Source organism: Dryobates pubescens, chromosome 6 (assembly GCF_014839835.1).
Source record: "Dryobates pubescens isolate bDryPub1 chromosome 6, bDryPub1.pri, whole genome shotgun sequence".
In the NCBI taxonomy this organism is placed as follows: domain Eukaryota; kingdom Metazoa; phylum Chordata; class Aves; order Piciformes; family Picidae; genus Dryobates; species Dryobates pubescens.
Window position 1 is genome coordinate 12,228,313 of NC_071617.1, and position 16,791 is coordinate 12,245,103.

The following is a 16,791-nucleotide window of genomic DNA, read 5'->3' on the forward strand; positions in this document are numbered from 1 at the left end:
AATGCCGGTGTTGCTAGCCCACAAAAACAAATTCAGACATGAAGAGCGGGCTGTGTAACTACTTTGACAGCAGGAGAAAACACATTTTAAAAGGGGGAAAAAAAACCAGCACATTTCTGTATGATTCCTAGTTATTAGAAAATAATTTAAAAATCACAAACGAACAAAAACAAACCAAAAAACACGCCACCCTCCTTTTGTTCAAACAAGATACTTCAGCAAGAGGTGGTTGTGTGAAGAGGTTGTGGGTTAGCAGATGACCAGCACAAAAGCAGAGAGGTACATGTGGATGAACTGTGTCTTCAGACCTTTGGACATGACCATTATGAATTGCTCCTGTGAGATGTTGTTTCTGCAAAATGACAGATGGGAACTTACTCAGGACACTTGCACTGAGCAGTCTTAAAGTCACCTTTTAGAAAGAGGCTCCTCTATGTACTACAAAGTGTTTGTGACACTGCAGTGTCCCTTCAGATACTTGTAGGACCCCCGTGGGACTGGTAAAAGTAGAAAAGAAAGAAGTGTTGCCGAAGAAGGCTAGAAAGGACTAACTAAAAGGGGACAAAATAATAAAAACAAACAAAAACCAACCAGCCACCACCACCACCAAAACCCTGGGTCTTCAGTTAAGAAGCAGATTTGAGCAAACTCTAGATTTCCTTGTACCAAAGAGTGGAATTCAATGATGTTTTGTGGAGCCGACCCAGATATTTTTTCGGGGAAAGGAAAGGAAAAGAAAAGAAAGAGAAAAAGAAAAAGAAAAGAAAAGAAAAGAAAAGAAAAGAAAAGAAAAGAAAAGAAAAGAAAAGAAAAGAAAAGAAAAGAAAAGAAAAGAAAAGAAAAGAAAAGAAAAGAAAAGAAAAGAAAAGAAAAGAAAAGAAAAGAAAAGAAAAGAGGAAAAAAGGAAAAGAGAAAAGAGAAGAAAAAAGAAAATAAAAGAAAAGAGAAAAGAGAAAAGAACAGAGAAAAGAAAAAAAAAAGAAAAGAGAAAAGAACAGAGAAAAGAAAAAAAGAGAAAAGAGAAGAAAAAAGAAAAGAAAGGAAAAGAAAAGGAAAGAAAAGAAATGGAAAGAAAAGGAAAGAAAAGAAAAGAGAATAAAAGCAAAGAAGAAAATAAAAGAAAAGGAAAGAAAAGAGAAAATAAAGTGAGAAAAAGAAGAAAAGAAAAAAGAAAAGAAGAAAAAAGAAAAGCAAAGAAAAGCAAAGAAAAGCAAAGAGAAAAAACCCAAAAGTCCCACCCTCTTCACTCCCACAGGGGGAAAGACATGGCAGAGTGGTGTTTTAATTCTAGAGAATCAAGACCACACTGCAAAGCAGCCTAACGCTGTTGCACATAGTCAAGTGGCACTTAGTCCTATCACAGCTGCTGCTGCGTCTAGCAGCTGCTCTAGAGAGGCTTTTTTTTTTTTAACTGACTTGGATCACAGCAGAGTTTAATACACTCACTGCTGGCAAGACAAACATTGCTCTGAAGAAATGCCCTGGGTGTGTTCTGTGGGGTGTCTGCACCCAAGGCGGGAGCAAAGGAAGAGAGAACTGGCAACTCAAGCAGACGCTTTCCCCTGTGTGGGATAACTGCCTACTTTACCCTGGGACATGGAGGCAAGTTTGATTTAGCACACTTCAGGACCAAGGTTGTTTACAATCAGCAGGAGTTTGAGTTAAGTGAAGATCTGTGAAGTTGGCCTGCCAACCACCAAGGGAGTCCTGTGAAGATAAGACAGCCCTGTTTTGGCTAAAACTGATGAAACAAGGCTAAAATAGCATAAACACCTAACTTCAAAACAGACTTGGAAGGCCAGAGTGCCCAAGTAAAGGCCTTTGTCTAATTAACTGAAATTTTAATATGAAAGTTCACCTCCCTTGCTATGCTAATGAGCTAAAATGAGTACGTGCTAAGCATGCATGATTATATTACTCATCTCTCCACTGAAATCATGATAAAAGTCACCTAGAAGAAGGGGACAGCTAGGGCTAGGGTTTAAAACCCAGGAGAGGAACATCTCTTCAAGGCAGCAGCTGCAACAAGTGTGTGTGCAAGGGCACTGACACCAGCACCAGGAGCAGGAGATGCAGAAGGGCCAGCAGCAAGAGGTGCAGCAGCAGCTGGGAGGGAAAGAGAGAGATGAGGACAGACTGTTCTCCTTTTCCTACACCCAACACAGGGACACCTTTCTTGGCAAGAATTGCACCTTCAATATACAGCTTAACTTTTGCTGCATGACCATTATATATTAGAGCTATTGAAAAGGTTTGTTTCCTTGACTTTGTTGGATGTTTCCTGGGATTTATTGATCCTGAGATCAATCATCTTGCATTTATCACCCTCAATCCCAAATCTGTTGTAACTGTTGCTTTAATAAGTTAAGCAATTTGATTGTTTTAACTTTTTGAACCTGTGTCAGTGCAAGTCCTTACGGGGGCACTGGAAAAGAGAGGCAAGTGTTAATTTTGTTAAATAGTTCCAGTAAGTGTCTGGACTTTAAGAGAGGCAGACTTCAGGATCTTACCAGTAATGTGACACCCTGCCACGCCAGCTAGCCCTACAACCTGAGTAAAATCAGGCCCTGGCAATGCACAGGGTTTTGCCCTTCCTCAACATGAGGGCTGTTGAAACCAGTCACAGCCAATCAAATATGTCATGAAAGGGAGTACAAGCCAAACCCCAAAGCAGCCAGTGAGATGCAAAGGAGCCCTAGTGAGCTGTGCTTGTGAAACCCTTGGAGTTTGTCCCCACAGGGTAGCTTGGCAAGCAGCAGCAGAAGTCTTCTGGAAAAATGATTATACACAGAGGCTAACAAAAGGGATGTTCAGAGTCACCTTAAACAGAATTCAGACCTTGTTTCTGCCAAGCATAACCCAAATACCAAGGGTGCTTGAGTCTGTATTTGCTTCTTCTAGAATATTCTTGCATTTGAGCAACTTCCAGTGGCTGCCTAGAGAGACACAGAGGAGGAACAAGTCCTGTGCACTGACACAGCAGTCCTGCAAGACTGGGTGAGCCCTGAGCTAGCCAAGCTTCAACAGCCTTACAGGCACTAACAAACAGCTTATACCACAACTGAAACATGTGATGCTGCAGCAGCTTCCATACTACTTTCCAAGGACAGACTGGCCCTTTCAGGCTAACTATGATTTGTCTGGAGGTTTGAAACATACTGCTTCCCTGTTCAGAAACCGAAATACATGAGGATTTGCATTATCTGCACTAGTGGTTATCTACTCTTTCAACTAGTTATTTTATTCAGACAGATTCCACTGACACACCAGATCTGTTCTTCATGTCTGTTAATGGTAGCTACTTCCTCTGGCATGGCCCTGACCTCTGCTTAGCTGGCAAGGAGTGGATAGGCTTATTCCCCATGGAGAAAGAGCAATTGTAGAAATCTGATATTTATTACAGTATGTTTATCCCTTTCCCCAAGCTGAAACAGCGATAACAATCAATTCTTTGCTTTTAGCACCTCTCTGGCTTGTTTTCACTATTTGTATCTTTGCCAAAAAGCAGCAGCTGCTGTAGGTACAGCAGGGACGTGGCTTTCTCTTGGAGAGCCAGTAACTAGGTTTGGGCTCCCATTCAAAATGACTGCTGCTACCTTGTGTGCACACAGCATTGCAGAAATTTAACCTGCACGCTCCCAAAGTCACTGCAAAGTCAGCTCTGCACTCTGCTTTCACTAGCCTAAGCAGTGGTGCTTTCACTAGCCTAAGCAGTGGCATTTTGCAGGTGAAATCCTTGAAAAGAGGGTGCAAATAACCCCTTCCTCACCTCTCCTTCTGCTGTGTAATCTGACAGTATTTCAGAAGGATGCTGTGGTAGTAACCATGTTGCACACACTCAATTATATTTCAAGTGTCTGCTCCTGCCATCTTCGGCTGGTGCTTGTGGAAGGGATGGGAAAAGAGTTCATAGGGTCACAGGATGTTAGGGGTTGAAAGGGACCTCTGGAGGTCATTGAGTCCAAACCCCCTGCCAGAGCAGGACCATAGAATCTAGCATAGGTCACACAGGAACACACACAGATGGGTCTTGAAAGTCTCCAGAAAAGGAGACTCCACAACTTCTCTGGGGAGCCTGTTCCAGAGAGAGAGTTAATGCTCTTCAGGCCAGATGTGGGTAAGAGAGGAGGCCAAGGACTCAGCATGAGTCTCTCTCAGATTAAAAACTGTGTGATTTATTCTTGCAGTGGCTGCAGGTAATAACTCACCTTTGCTGACCTGCAGTGTGTTGCATGTTGACAACAGTTAGGAAAAAATGTACAGTTGAATAGTCTTTCATTGTGGTACAATCTGGAGAAAAGAACACCCTCTGCAAATGCAGAAGAAAATATTGCATTGAATCAGAAGAAGCTTAACTGTTTCATTAAGTATCCAGAAACTCAATGCCCTGACATTCCTTGCCCAAACAGGGCAAGAGATTTCAGGTATGAAAAGAACCCATTGACCAGGATGGTGGCATTCACCTCTTAACAAAGTCACAGGAGCTGTAAAGGCAGAAAACAAAATAATAATGGACAATTTCAGCTGCTTCCATTAAGGCTGAATAAACTGCATAATGGAGCACAGTGCTGGGACTACATTTTATGTGCCATAGATGGTGGTTTCTTTTAGCACTTTGCCTGATACTTAATGAGATTTAAAAAATCAAATCTTACTTCAGTGCTGAGCAGAGGTGGTTCAAGATGTAACTGTCACAAAGATGCTGTTATATTTGCTATAACATTTCAAAATCAATATTCTTGTAGAAATGAACAAGCCAAGAGCCTACCACATTTTGTTTGGGAAGGAGAGCAATATTAGAATAAGCCTGCGCTCTATACAGAAATTAAAAGCACAATTAGGGTAAATGCTTTGATGCTTTTATGGAGAATATTTAAATTACCTGATTAGAGGCTTGAAGTACACATACAACAAAATCAAATAAAAATAAATAACTCAGCACAGATTAAAAAATGGATAAGAAAGCTGTTAGAAATAGAAATAGGCCTTCTGTAATCATGTAAACTGTGTCCAAACAAAGAAAACACACTATAACTGCTGAAAAGTGATTTTCAATGACATCATCAGGCAGACAGGTATCTTGAGAGTCTGAAGGCCAAGAGGGTGAGGCCAGGGATGGAGAAGGTGAGACATACCAGCATTGAAGAAAACATTCAATGAGGATGCATGAAGGGGTTACCCTGGTAGACTTACTGTACCAAGCTACTGGATGGAACTGGGATTAAGCTAAGTAATCTCAGCTGGAAAATGGAAAGGAGGGGTATGTACAGTGTCTCAAGGATGAATTGTCTAGTTTTTGCTGAGAAAAAACATCTCTTGGAAAGAGCTAAGGAGCATGGGAATCAAAATGAATGAGCTACTGTGCTTTTTGGTTACATAGATCTGTGGTGAAGTGCCATGGGATAGATAAGAAGGCATTCACAAAGGAAGGTGAACACATGCAAATCTTACTGATGGTACAAAATAAGGTAACAAAAATGAAGAGTGGTCATAAAGAATTTCAAAAGGATCTCAAAGTACTGAGTACTTTGAAAAAAAAGACCCATAAATTCCATTCAAAGTAGCATGCAAGGAGAAAATACACACACCAGCATGTCAGCACTGTGTGGGACAGAAATAATGAAGCCTCCATGGGCAGTTCAGGGACATCATCAGTTCCCACAAGGAAGCGCTCACGGATGCAAACAGAGGCTTGGTAATTATTAAGAAGGAAGCAATGAATGTGCCATCAACCATGCCTGTTGTGCCTCTGTGTTTGTCATGCTGCATGAAGGTTGGATCAACTCAGAACTAGATGAGCCACAGAGAAAGAGCAATTAAACATGCAAGAACTCTTTGGTTTAGATGATATACAGAGGAGAGAAATAATTGAAGTGGAGATGATGAGAGAGGACATTTTGGTTGTGTTTTGAAAGACACCAAGAAAATCCAAGTGAAGTTACTAGGGACAACAGTTAGGCAAGATAAAAAGATTTTTCAGACTGTGTATTTCAACTGTGGAACTCATTTTCACAAGATGCTTCAGGTGTGAGAAATATTAATGGGTTACAACAACTAAGTGCTGATTGTTAAAACATCATATCTCTTTCTATGTGGAAAAAGATCCATCAAGAAATGTTGTTCGTGATAGTAAAAATAAATCCCCAACATTTTTCTTGAAGTTCCCTGAACTACAGGTAGGCAGAAGGACACACTCTGCATGTTACGTGGGCCTTTCCTCATGTATCCTCAGATGTCTACAACTACCTGAAGGGGGGTTGTAGCCAGGAGGGAATTGGTCTCTTGTCTCAGGCAACCAGCACCAGAACAAGGGGACACAGTCTCAAGCTGCGCCAGGGGAAGTTTAGGCTCAAGGTGAGGAGAAAGTTCTTCACAGAGAGAGTCATTCGTCAGTGGAATGTGCTGCCCAGGGAGGTGGTGGAGTCACCATCCCTGGAGGTGTTCAAGAGGGTATTGGATGTGGCACTTGGTGCCATGGTCTAGTCATGAGGTCTGTGGTGACAGGTTGGACTTGCTGATCTTTGAGGTCTCTTCCAACCTTGGTGATACTGTGATACTGTGATGTCTCAAACTTTTACGTTGTTTTTATCCCCCTTACTTTACAGATGGGCAGCAAATAAAAAATAAGTTTTAAAAAGCAGCAGACATCAGAGAAGCAGAAAAATCTGAGATTATCTGGGAAATACTGTGAGCTTGGGGGTACTCAATATTCAAGTGAGGTATATGAATGAAAAATATCCTTGCTTTGACCTTATTCCTGCCAGCCAGGAGGCAGAAGCAAATTGGAAACTGCTCAGCAGGTCTCATTAATGAAATATTAGATTCCCTTGGTATTCATTTGCTGCTTAGCTTTCCCCCCCCCCCCACTTTCCTATACCTGTATTGTGTGAGATCAAGTTCTTTATGGTGAGATTTAGAAAGCAGCCATTGCAATACTTAAAAGAATTCAAGTTTCTGAGGTATGAACTCTGGAAAGAGATTAAATGGATTTACAGCTTAGGAGGGAAGCAATCAGAAGTATGTAAGACTTTTAAAGAGAGGACTGGATTGTTAAGAACATGAGGTCCAAAGGAAGATAAGGATGGGATTATCCCACCAGTAATGCAGTCAGACCATCTAAAAATGTGTAACAAATTTTCAGTGGTGGGGAAGGATGCAGGCACTGTGAAACTGCCATGAGAGGAAGGAAGTCAAAAGACATGGCTTTGCCAAGACCAGATTTTTTTCCATGCTTATGAAAACACACAGTTATTTCATTTGCCTGATTTCCAGTTCTGCTGGGGATGTCCTTGCTGGCTGCGGGGACATCAGACTAGGTGACCCTTCCAGCCGGGACTATTTTATGATTCTGTGATTAACACAAGTATCCAGATGGCCAGCTACTTCTTATTAAAGGCTAGTTTCAGTTCTGGTTTGCCTTGATTTCAAGAGGCACATTGCAGGGGATGACACAAGCCTTTGTGGTGTGCTTGTTGGTGAGGTGTGTACCTGTGAGGGCATGTAGCACTGGGGCAGAGCTGGGATTTGGGGCAACAAAGTGCTGTAGCGCACCAGCACTGTTTGCAGCGCTGCTCCCAGCACCCACACAATGTAACTCATGCAAAGGTTTTGTAGCAGCTCCAGTAAAGCAGACTCCCCAGCTGGGAGTCTGGCAGAAGTGAAGGATGCTCAGTTTGGAAAGAGAGAGTGAATTTGTCCTTTTCCAAAGCAAGCAACAGAGTTAGGGTGCATTAAAAGTGGACTGAAATTCTGCCCATGGGTTTGTGCAGGAGGCCGAAGCAGATGATTGTCACTGATGTTAAAATCAATGCCTCTGCCTAATGAAAGCCATTTATTTCTCTGGCTCTGAGGCTGAAGTGGCTGCTCAAAATCAATAACTGGCAAGTACAGAGCAAATGAGCATCTGTATTGCTTTGGAGAGTGTGTAAACTGCCAGCAGAATGCCAACCTGCCAAGGGTCAAATCGAACCCTGTGTATGCGCATTAGAAGGAATGGAATTGCTCTATTCCTGAGCCACAGGGAGTCAGGAGAAGCCTCAGCTAATCTGCCTGTGCACCCTAATCAGTGTGAGGGAAGGCAATGCAGCTCCTTCTGCAGCTTCCAAAGCAGTTCTTTCTGGCTACTGGTTGTGAGCTACCCAATACCTTTGTTGATCTAAAAGGAGTTGATGTGGTGTGGCAAATCTTCTATTCTTTTTGTTCTGTTACACTGCATGTCTGTTTCTAGTGGTTAATTCTTCAGGCTGACTCCTTGAAGTAACATATGTTAGGACAACTGGGATGTAATCTTTTTATCTCTGATAATGTATCAGAGTGTATAAAAATTCTTCTACCATTTGCATCACTATCTAGTAGACAGGCTGAACACTCACATGTGCTTTTTTAAAGAAGCTTGCAGCACACCATGGAAATCACACTTAGCTCATGCCTCCTCCATGGAAATCACACTTCACTCATGCCTCCTCCAGTTTACTTTAGAGCAGCAGGAGGGCTTTGTGGGAAGAGACTTGTGAAACCAATGAATTACCTCCTTCCCCTGTTTTCTGGGCCACTTGAGAAGGAGAGCAGTGAAATGTACTTCACCGTAGATTTTTCCCAGCCATCTTTCCTCCTTAATCTTCTCACTATTCTGATCCTGCATTTTAACAATTTTTCTCTCTCTCTCTTTTTTTTTTTTTTTTTTTTTTTGGTTTGTTTTCTTACTTTTGGAATTTCCATCTCCATGAATGTGACAAAAATGTAATGCCTGGTATGGATTTTCCTTTTTCATGCAAGTTGTTCAGTATATCCTTAAATTTATTGTTAGTGATCTTCAATTACTGTCCATTTTCAGTTTGAAAGAAGAACTTTCTTATAAAGACTGATTCCCATCTGAAAGATTACTGGGCAGGAAGTGATAGATATAAATCAAATAATGGTAGAATTGTCTTAGTTAATGTGATTTATGGTCCATCTTGCTGAATAACAGTGCTCAGCAGCAAATATATCAGTAGGTCGTATCATAGCTTTACTGTAGGCAGGTATGTCATAATCTTCACTGCTTTTCAGATCCCCTAGCAGAAGTTGATTTGAACAGATAAATGAGATGACAATGCTGTTTGCAGCTGATTTCACAGCCATTGTCTCTCTTGCTCATCCTTTTTTATGTAGACACTGAAACTGTACCATCAAGACAGAACAACTTGCGGGGCAAGCAGAAAGAGAGAGAAAAGGGGTAAAAAATCAACCAACCCTCCCCACCTAAACTTTCAAGGGAGAATGTGCTTATTATAATAAATCACATATTGCTATCAAACAAAACTAAACTAAACTAAACTAAAGAGTCTTTTAATTAAAACTTGAAATGTGTACTCCTGTTTGTAAGTGTTTATTTGTTCAGAATATTGAATCCAGGATAATCTTCTAAGGCATTTGCAGAGGAATGACTTTAGAAGCCAGAGGCGCTAATTCGTGAGGAAGTTGTGCATGAATTAGATTATCACATATTTTACTTGTAGACAGTAAGGAAAGGAGAGATTACCCAGATAGGTGGGGTAAATGAACCTGGTTTTACTGTATGCAAAGGCTAATGTTGGTCCTTGAGGGGGTGCATAACAGAAAAGAGCTGTTGCAACACAGCAACTGAGGGCAATGTAAACCTTTGCTATTGCAAAATAGATGTTTGTTTATATGCTTTACAAAACTCCCAGTGGAGAGGATAAGAAACCTTTTACAACAGTGACTTAGTGGGAAGCTTGCAGTAATCTACTTTTTAAAGTCCCTTTCTGGTCACTGCTGCTCATGCTTGGCTTTGGTTTCTCCTGGAGACAGTCAGCCAGGAGGAAGCTGTGAAGACTCTGGTTATGCTCACTATGAAATGCTGGTTAGTTCTCCTCCTTTTAGAAGAGTTTTATGCACTTTGGGTTGATTTTCAAAGGCAACAGAAGCTGGATGCCCTACTGTATCCCCTTCCCCTTTGAGAAAATCTTCCAGGCTTTCTTCCTGGAACTCAATGTGACAACCACACTCACAGTCTCCTGACTCTGTCTACTGATTTACCATGAGGCCTTGCTCTCAGCATGTGCAGTGCCAGTAAGTTACATGGTTGCACATTTTTACCTTTCACCATTTGATTTACACAGGAATAATGAACTTGATAAATACTAGGAGTGTCATCTTCAAACCACATGGAGACATGCATCAAAAGATGATCCAGTACAATGAACAGTGCTAGGAACCTTGTTATAAAATAAAGAACCCAAGACAAATTTTAATTAGCTAAAATAGGACTTTCAGTCCTGATCTGCAGTGAAACACGCACATTTCCAACGTTTATTATCCTGGTTCAGATCCAACAGAGCATTTAAGCACTTGCTTACTTTCAAGTGCTTGATTTAATCCCAAAACCTATGTCTTATTCCAGACTAAACCACAAAACAATGTAAAATTGATGCTGCTCATTTATCTGAGATGTAAGGCCAGGCCAAGCTAGTGCAAGGCTATACAGCTTACAGTAATTCAAACCTCAGGAACAACCAACAAAATCCATGAAAGGTCAGAATTTCCACACTGACATAAGATTTTCCACTTTCTGGTAGACTATTTGGTGGTTAACATTAAGTCAAAGAGTATTTTGGAGCAGAGGAAAAGCATCCCTGTGCAATCAGGATCCTAACAGTGGTAAGAGATATGACCTCTGTAATGAAGTCCCTGGGCTCTTCCATGTCATATGTGAAAGCAGTTGTTTTGGGATTTGTTATGGATCCATTTAGTATCATAGTATCAGTCAGGGTTGGAAGGGACCACAAGGATCATCTACTTCCAACCCCACTGCCATGGGCAGGGACACCCCACACTAGATCAGGCTGGCCAGAGCCTCATCCAGCCTGGTCTTAAACACCTCTAGGGACGGCTCCCCAACCAGCTCCCTGGACAACCCATTCCATGGCTTCACCACTCTCATGGAGAAGAACTTCCTCCTCACGTCCAGCCTGAATCTCCCCACCTCCAGCTTCATTCCATTCCCCCTAGTCCTATCACTACCTGACATCCTGAGAAGTCCCTCCCCAGCCTTCTTGTAGGCCCCTTTCAGATACTGGAAGGCCACAGTTAGGTCACCTCAGAGCCTTCTCTTCTCCAGACTGAACAAGCCCAACTCTTTCAGTCTGTCCTCATAGGAGAGGTGCTCCAGCCCTCTGCTCATCCTCGTGGCCCTTCTCTGGACACCTTCCAGCACGTCCATTTCCCATATTTAGTGACTGAGGTGAAAGACACTGAAAAGATTTTGCATTTAACTGGGCTAATTAATCATGTTTTAACTCAGGTAGCCAGTTTATCTAAGAATCCCAGGAGCAAAGTCAAGGGGACTAAATTTGTCTCCAGTATAATTCTATGGGGTTAGGGGAATGTTCTAGCTCTGAATTTTGGCTTGCTTAATCCAGTAAAATACATAAAGAAAGGTGCCCACAGACTACATAAGACTGCAAAAGAAGGACAGTGATGGATTAGAAGAGGGACTTATTTCCTTCCACACCTCCATGTTTTTTACTTTTCTTGTGAATCTTTGAGTTTTCTTCCACCTTCCTTGACTGTTATTGTCTGATCCTTCTTCCATCTCCCCCACAGCCCAGATGCTGGTTTAAAAGTAAATTTAAACTCCTTCATCAATACACAATCACATATAGAGAAAACAAGTGCATTTGTACATGGGAATATAAGAGGAGACTGGAGGCAAGGGGAGGGAAGGGGAGGGGAGACTTGAGGAGACGAGAGGAGACGAGAGGAGAGGAGACTCGAGGAGTGGAGGGGAGAGGTGAGGCGAGGCGAGGCGAGGCGAGGCGAGGAGAGGCGAGGAGAGGAGAGGAGAGGAGAGGAGAGGAGAGGAGAGGAGAGGAGAGGAGAGGAGAGGAGAGGAGAGGAGAGGAGAGGAGAGGAGAGGAGAGGAGAGGAGAGGAGATTGAAAGGAACCTACAATAATAACCCAGTTCAACTGCCTGACCAGGGCTGACCAGAAGTTAAAGCCTGTTATGTATGGAATGTTATCATGCAGACTGATTTACCTTCTTGATCCTCCTAAATTCCCTAAACATACAGTGAAGAAAGGAGGGCTGCACCAAAGGAGAGGTCAGAGAGCAGGTGTCTGAAAGCCCCTCTTAGATGGGGAGACTATTTCCCTTTGTTGATTATCTGAGAGATTTGGCTCCCACATCAGTTAAATTTCCAAACATGTTGAAACATCTGTTCCATTTTAGGTATAAATTAGCTAAGTTTTAAAGCATTCATTCAAGCTGATAAAAATTTAATATATTCAATATGGCAAACCTTATGAGGTTTAAACTAGAAATGGACATCTCAGTTAGTCTTTCACCAGTAAAAATTTGGCCTTAAGATTTGCCCTCACTAGAGACTTACCTTCAATGACTTCCCTGGATGAGTTTTTCTCTTCACAGGGCATAAGAGTACATTGAAAGCTCCCACTGCAGCAATATGGTGCATCACAGAAAGGCTTGCTGAAGAGTATAGTCACTGCCCACTCTTGGAGGGTAAAGCCTGAGGAACACAAAGCTGTAATCCCAGGTCCCTCATGTGGGAGGAATTTCATCAATGTGAAACTAGTAACCCAAGGGTGGCTTGGTGGGCTGCCATCCTTCCATGGCCTAGGATCATATAGGTGCTCAGACTTGCAGCCCAAGCATTCAATTTAAACTTGTATGGAAAGCAGAGACACACACACACACAAATAATAGTCCTTAGCAACAGGAAACTCATAAGAGAAGCTCTTCTGAGCCTTGGCTGTGAGACTGGGTTTTCTCATGAAAAAAGTGGCTGTAGTGACCATAAACTACTAGTTTGTTAACCTGTGTTCACACAGGTGAGGATTTGTCTGTCTCTCTCATGTGCCAGGTCAAACAGCTCTGAACATGCCTGCTAACATCAGCCAGGCGGTTGTATGTGCCTCTACTCCCACACACACTGAGCAGGGAGACATTAGGGGTCCCTAAATGCAGGAGGAACCTGTGAGTCAGCATCTGAGTCCACTGGGGAGACACCATGGGGGGGAGCTACTGTCCCCAGAGTGCCCCTCATTTCGCAGGTCCTGTGCTTGCTCTTTTGTGCAAGGCACCAATACCATACATTCAGTCCAAATGCATGCATCCAACATCCCTCTCTCAGTGTTCCCCACTCCACAGCAAAAAATCTCAGTAACATGCATAGATCCCATTGACCTGTGCTCTCACAATTTGAAAAGAGATACTGCCCAAGTCCTGCTTTTTTTTTCTCACTTGCTTTTTATTTGCTAGAACAAATTCAGACCGGGAAAACAGATGCTTTGCTGGTCCATAATGAGCTTGCATTACTTGCTTCTCAGTCTAGGGCTTGGTTGGAGCCCCTCTGATTTTTCTTCAGCAAAAAGATTGCCTCCAGACCACACTGCCTCCCTGTATTAGTGTGTATTGTGCTACTGTTGGTGAGATCACCCAATGATCCTTGCTCAAGGAATATATACCAAAATATCAAGGGAAGTTGTCCCTGTTTAGTCTTTGATCCTAAATCACAGAATTGTCAGGGTTGGAAGAGACCTCAAGGATCATCTAGTTGCAACCCCTCTGCCATGGGCAGGGACACTTTCCACTAGATCAGGTTGCCTAGAGCCACATCCAGCTTGGCCTTAAAAATGTCCAGGGATGGGGCTTCCACCACCTCTTTGAGCGGTGCAAATGAAATGATCAGCAGAGAAGCAGAGCTTTGGTAACAGATACCATCTGACACCTAAATGTGAATTATGTTCATCAGGTCCTTGAGGAAAATGGCAGTGTTCTGGGCACCCATTCTCTTTCAGAAAGGCTATAGCTACCCTACAGTTGTTAAGCAAGAGAACTCTCTTGAAAATGTTCCATCCAATCCCAAGAGCCACATATTTACAGTCTGATATTCCAGGAGTTTGTCTTTCCTGCTTCCTGCATCTCAACATGTAGCATAACACAACAGTGATGAGTGAAGGAGGTGCCACCTCTTTATAAGAAAGGACCACTATATTTTGCCCCTCAAGTGGTTTGCACAGAGCATATGGCAAATGAGATGCTCTGCAGCTATTTCAGTTAACTTTGTGTCATTTAGTAAGTGGTCATGTGTGGTTGTAGTCCTGACTAGGATTTCTCTGTGTGTCCTTTGTGTTGAATTAATTTCCAGGGTCACAATGAACTTTTAGCTTGGTTAATGAATCAGTGATCTTCCTCCACATTCCACTCATTAACCTGCACTCACTTCCCCCTGTGCAAGGAATAACAGCATTTCTGCAAGGCTCAGGTTCCTCCTGCCCCCCCTCCACATATGGCAGGTTGTGGCATTTTAGGCTGAGTCCCTCCTGTTATTGCCACATAAGTTACACCTCCAGTGTCCTGAGTGTCCAACCCAGTAGGTGGACACAGTAAATGGAATATTTCATATCCATAAATCCTGGGCCCTATAAATCCATCTGCAGAGTCATTCTCTTCCTCTTTCTTCCCTCTCTGCTCCTGTGGGAGATGCTCCCTACAGGGTAATGGTGAAGGAGTATCTCAAGGCCTCTTAGGCCTGTCTGGGCCTAATGCCAGGGGGGAAGGGGCTGGAGGGGGCAGTCTCAGACCTGGCCAGCCTGAGACTAGCCTAGCAGTGGGGGGGGAAGAGCGAGCTCTGGGGGTTTTGGGTCTCAGGTGGGAGAAGGGAGTGTTGGGTGTGCTGTAAGGGACTCTGTACCCTTTGGGATATTTTTGTCACTATGCTTTGTAGATTTCTGAAAAGCACCAATTGCTTTTCCATTTAAACTTTCCATCACTCTCCAATCCATTTGTGCGAGTGTCATTCTTTTGTCCCTCTCGGGGCAATAGTGGATCTGTCCGTCCTTAAACCAGGATACAGGTTCGAATGCCTCTCCTTGCAAACATGTGCTGAAAACATTGCAAAGCCCCTCTCAGACTCTGTTCACTTCACATGGCAGCCAGAGAAAGGTTTCCTTCAGGCTCTGCAGGCATCTTTCCGTGGTGAGAACAGCTGATCCTCATTTGACCTTTCTGATATACAAAGGTAACTCAAGACAAAGATGCATGTCAAGTAAATCCCCTTAGCTAATAGCTGCCTTGAAATGCCTCTGCAAACATCTCTGCAGAGACAGCATGTGCTGTTCTGTGACATGATGCAACACTGATTTGTTGCACCTACAAAACATCCTCATAACTGTGTGAAATTGAGTGTGAACAAGCAGCTGAATTGCAAATCATCAAACGTAATTAATCCAAAACAAAGCAGCAGAAATACTCCTTTCTTCTTGCCTAAGTATTGGTGACATAAATACAAAGCACCCCAGAAGCAAAACAAACTAAAAACAAACAAAAAACCCCCAACAGACTAAGCAGGTGCTTGCTAGTCTCTGAATTCTTTCATCATGCAAATCTGGCTTTTATCTCTTGGTGTCTCTTTGAGTGCTCACCACTGTATTGCCTGGGTGCTTTGATAAATGGCAATAAATATATTTAGCATATGTATAGTTCATAAAAAAAAAAAATCCATCTACTTCATGTAATGTGGAGACAAAAGTGAAATTGTGGAAAAAATGCATCATGTATAAACACCTGCTGTACAAATTGGGACTGTAACTAGCTCTTTGATCAGAATCCCAAAAAAGCAGAAGGTGGTGGAGAGGAGGTGGGAAGACAAAGTACACAAAATAAAAAGGTGATAGAACCCAGGTTGCATGACCTGCCCAATGAATCATAGAATCAAAGATAGAATGGTCCAGGCTGGAAGGGACCTCCAAAGGTCCTCTAGTCCAGTCTTCCTGCAGTCAGCAGGGACATCCCCAGCTAGACCTGGGCTTGTTGAGCCTCACTTCGAATATACATAGCCACCTCCCTGGGCAACCTGTTCCAGTGCTGAACTTACAAAGGAAGAGGACTGCGCAGCTTCCCTGGACAACTATCATATCTATGTGGGATTAGCAGAGAAAGGACTAGTACAGCATTAAATGGGATTATATTTTTGTCCTAAACTGAAGGTCTATTTGGCACCACCTATCACCAAAGTGTGTATATCCCTAGACTAAGACTTTTGACATGGTCTAAAATCTGATGTTTACTTTCCAGTGAATCACAGCAGTCTTGAGCTTTCAGTATCAAGCATAATGAAATCATTAGTTGAAATGATCATAATTTCTCCCCCAGAATACCCCTCTGACTTCAAATGTCTGCTTCCTAAAATGTTAGTATTCTCCAGGAAGAGTGTGCCCTTTTCCTAATGGCACTTCACAAGACTCTTCTTTACCTCCACAGAAAATTATGCAGTGGGTGAATTTGTACCAGAAATGGCCTTGTGAGATGGAGGGAAAAGCACAAGATCCTCTCTACCCTTTGCACAAAAGAATTATTTGATCTGTAGGTTACAGACATATCCACAGCACCACCTTCACCTTTGCCAGCAAGGACAGGCAGACATTGTCTAGAGTACAAGATTTGAAAATGTAGTGGTGCAGGGGTTACAGTGCTGCTGTCCCCAGGCACTGCCTGGCCACAGCAGCCAGCGAGTGCAGCCTCCTTGCCATTGCATAGTAGACAATAATTAATGGTCTGGTACAGACCACAGACTAGATTTAGAGATGAATAACATAAACATGTTAAAAATGTTTACTTTATAAAAGCAGAGGGGCTCAGGGTTTTTCCTTACATTAAGAGAGGCACTCTTAGGATAAAAAAAGCTAGGCTTTTAAAACATGCTAAAGGATTTGGATCCCAAGCAGCAAATGTTTAAAGTGACATATGAAACACAAATCATAACCTTGCA

At 42.6% G+C, this 16,791-nt stretch overlaps 1 protein-coding gene across 1 annotated transcript in view; it reads right to left on the bottom strand.

Moving 5' to 3' along the window:
• The window catches only part of SLC2A12 (solute carrier family 2 member 12), a 34,785-nt gene that overhangs the window by 6,365 nt on the left and 11,629 nt on the right, over positions 1-16,791 (bottom strand). The window lies entirely within an intron of this gene.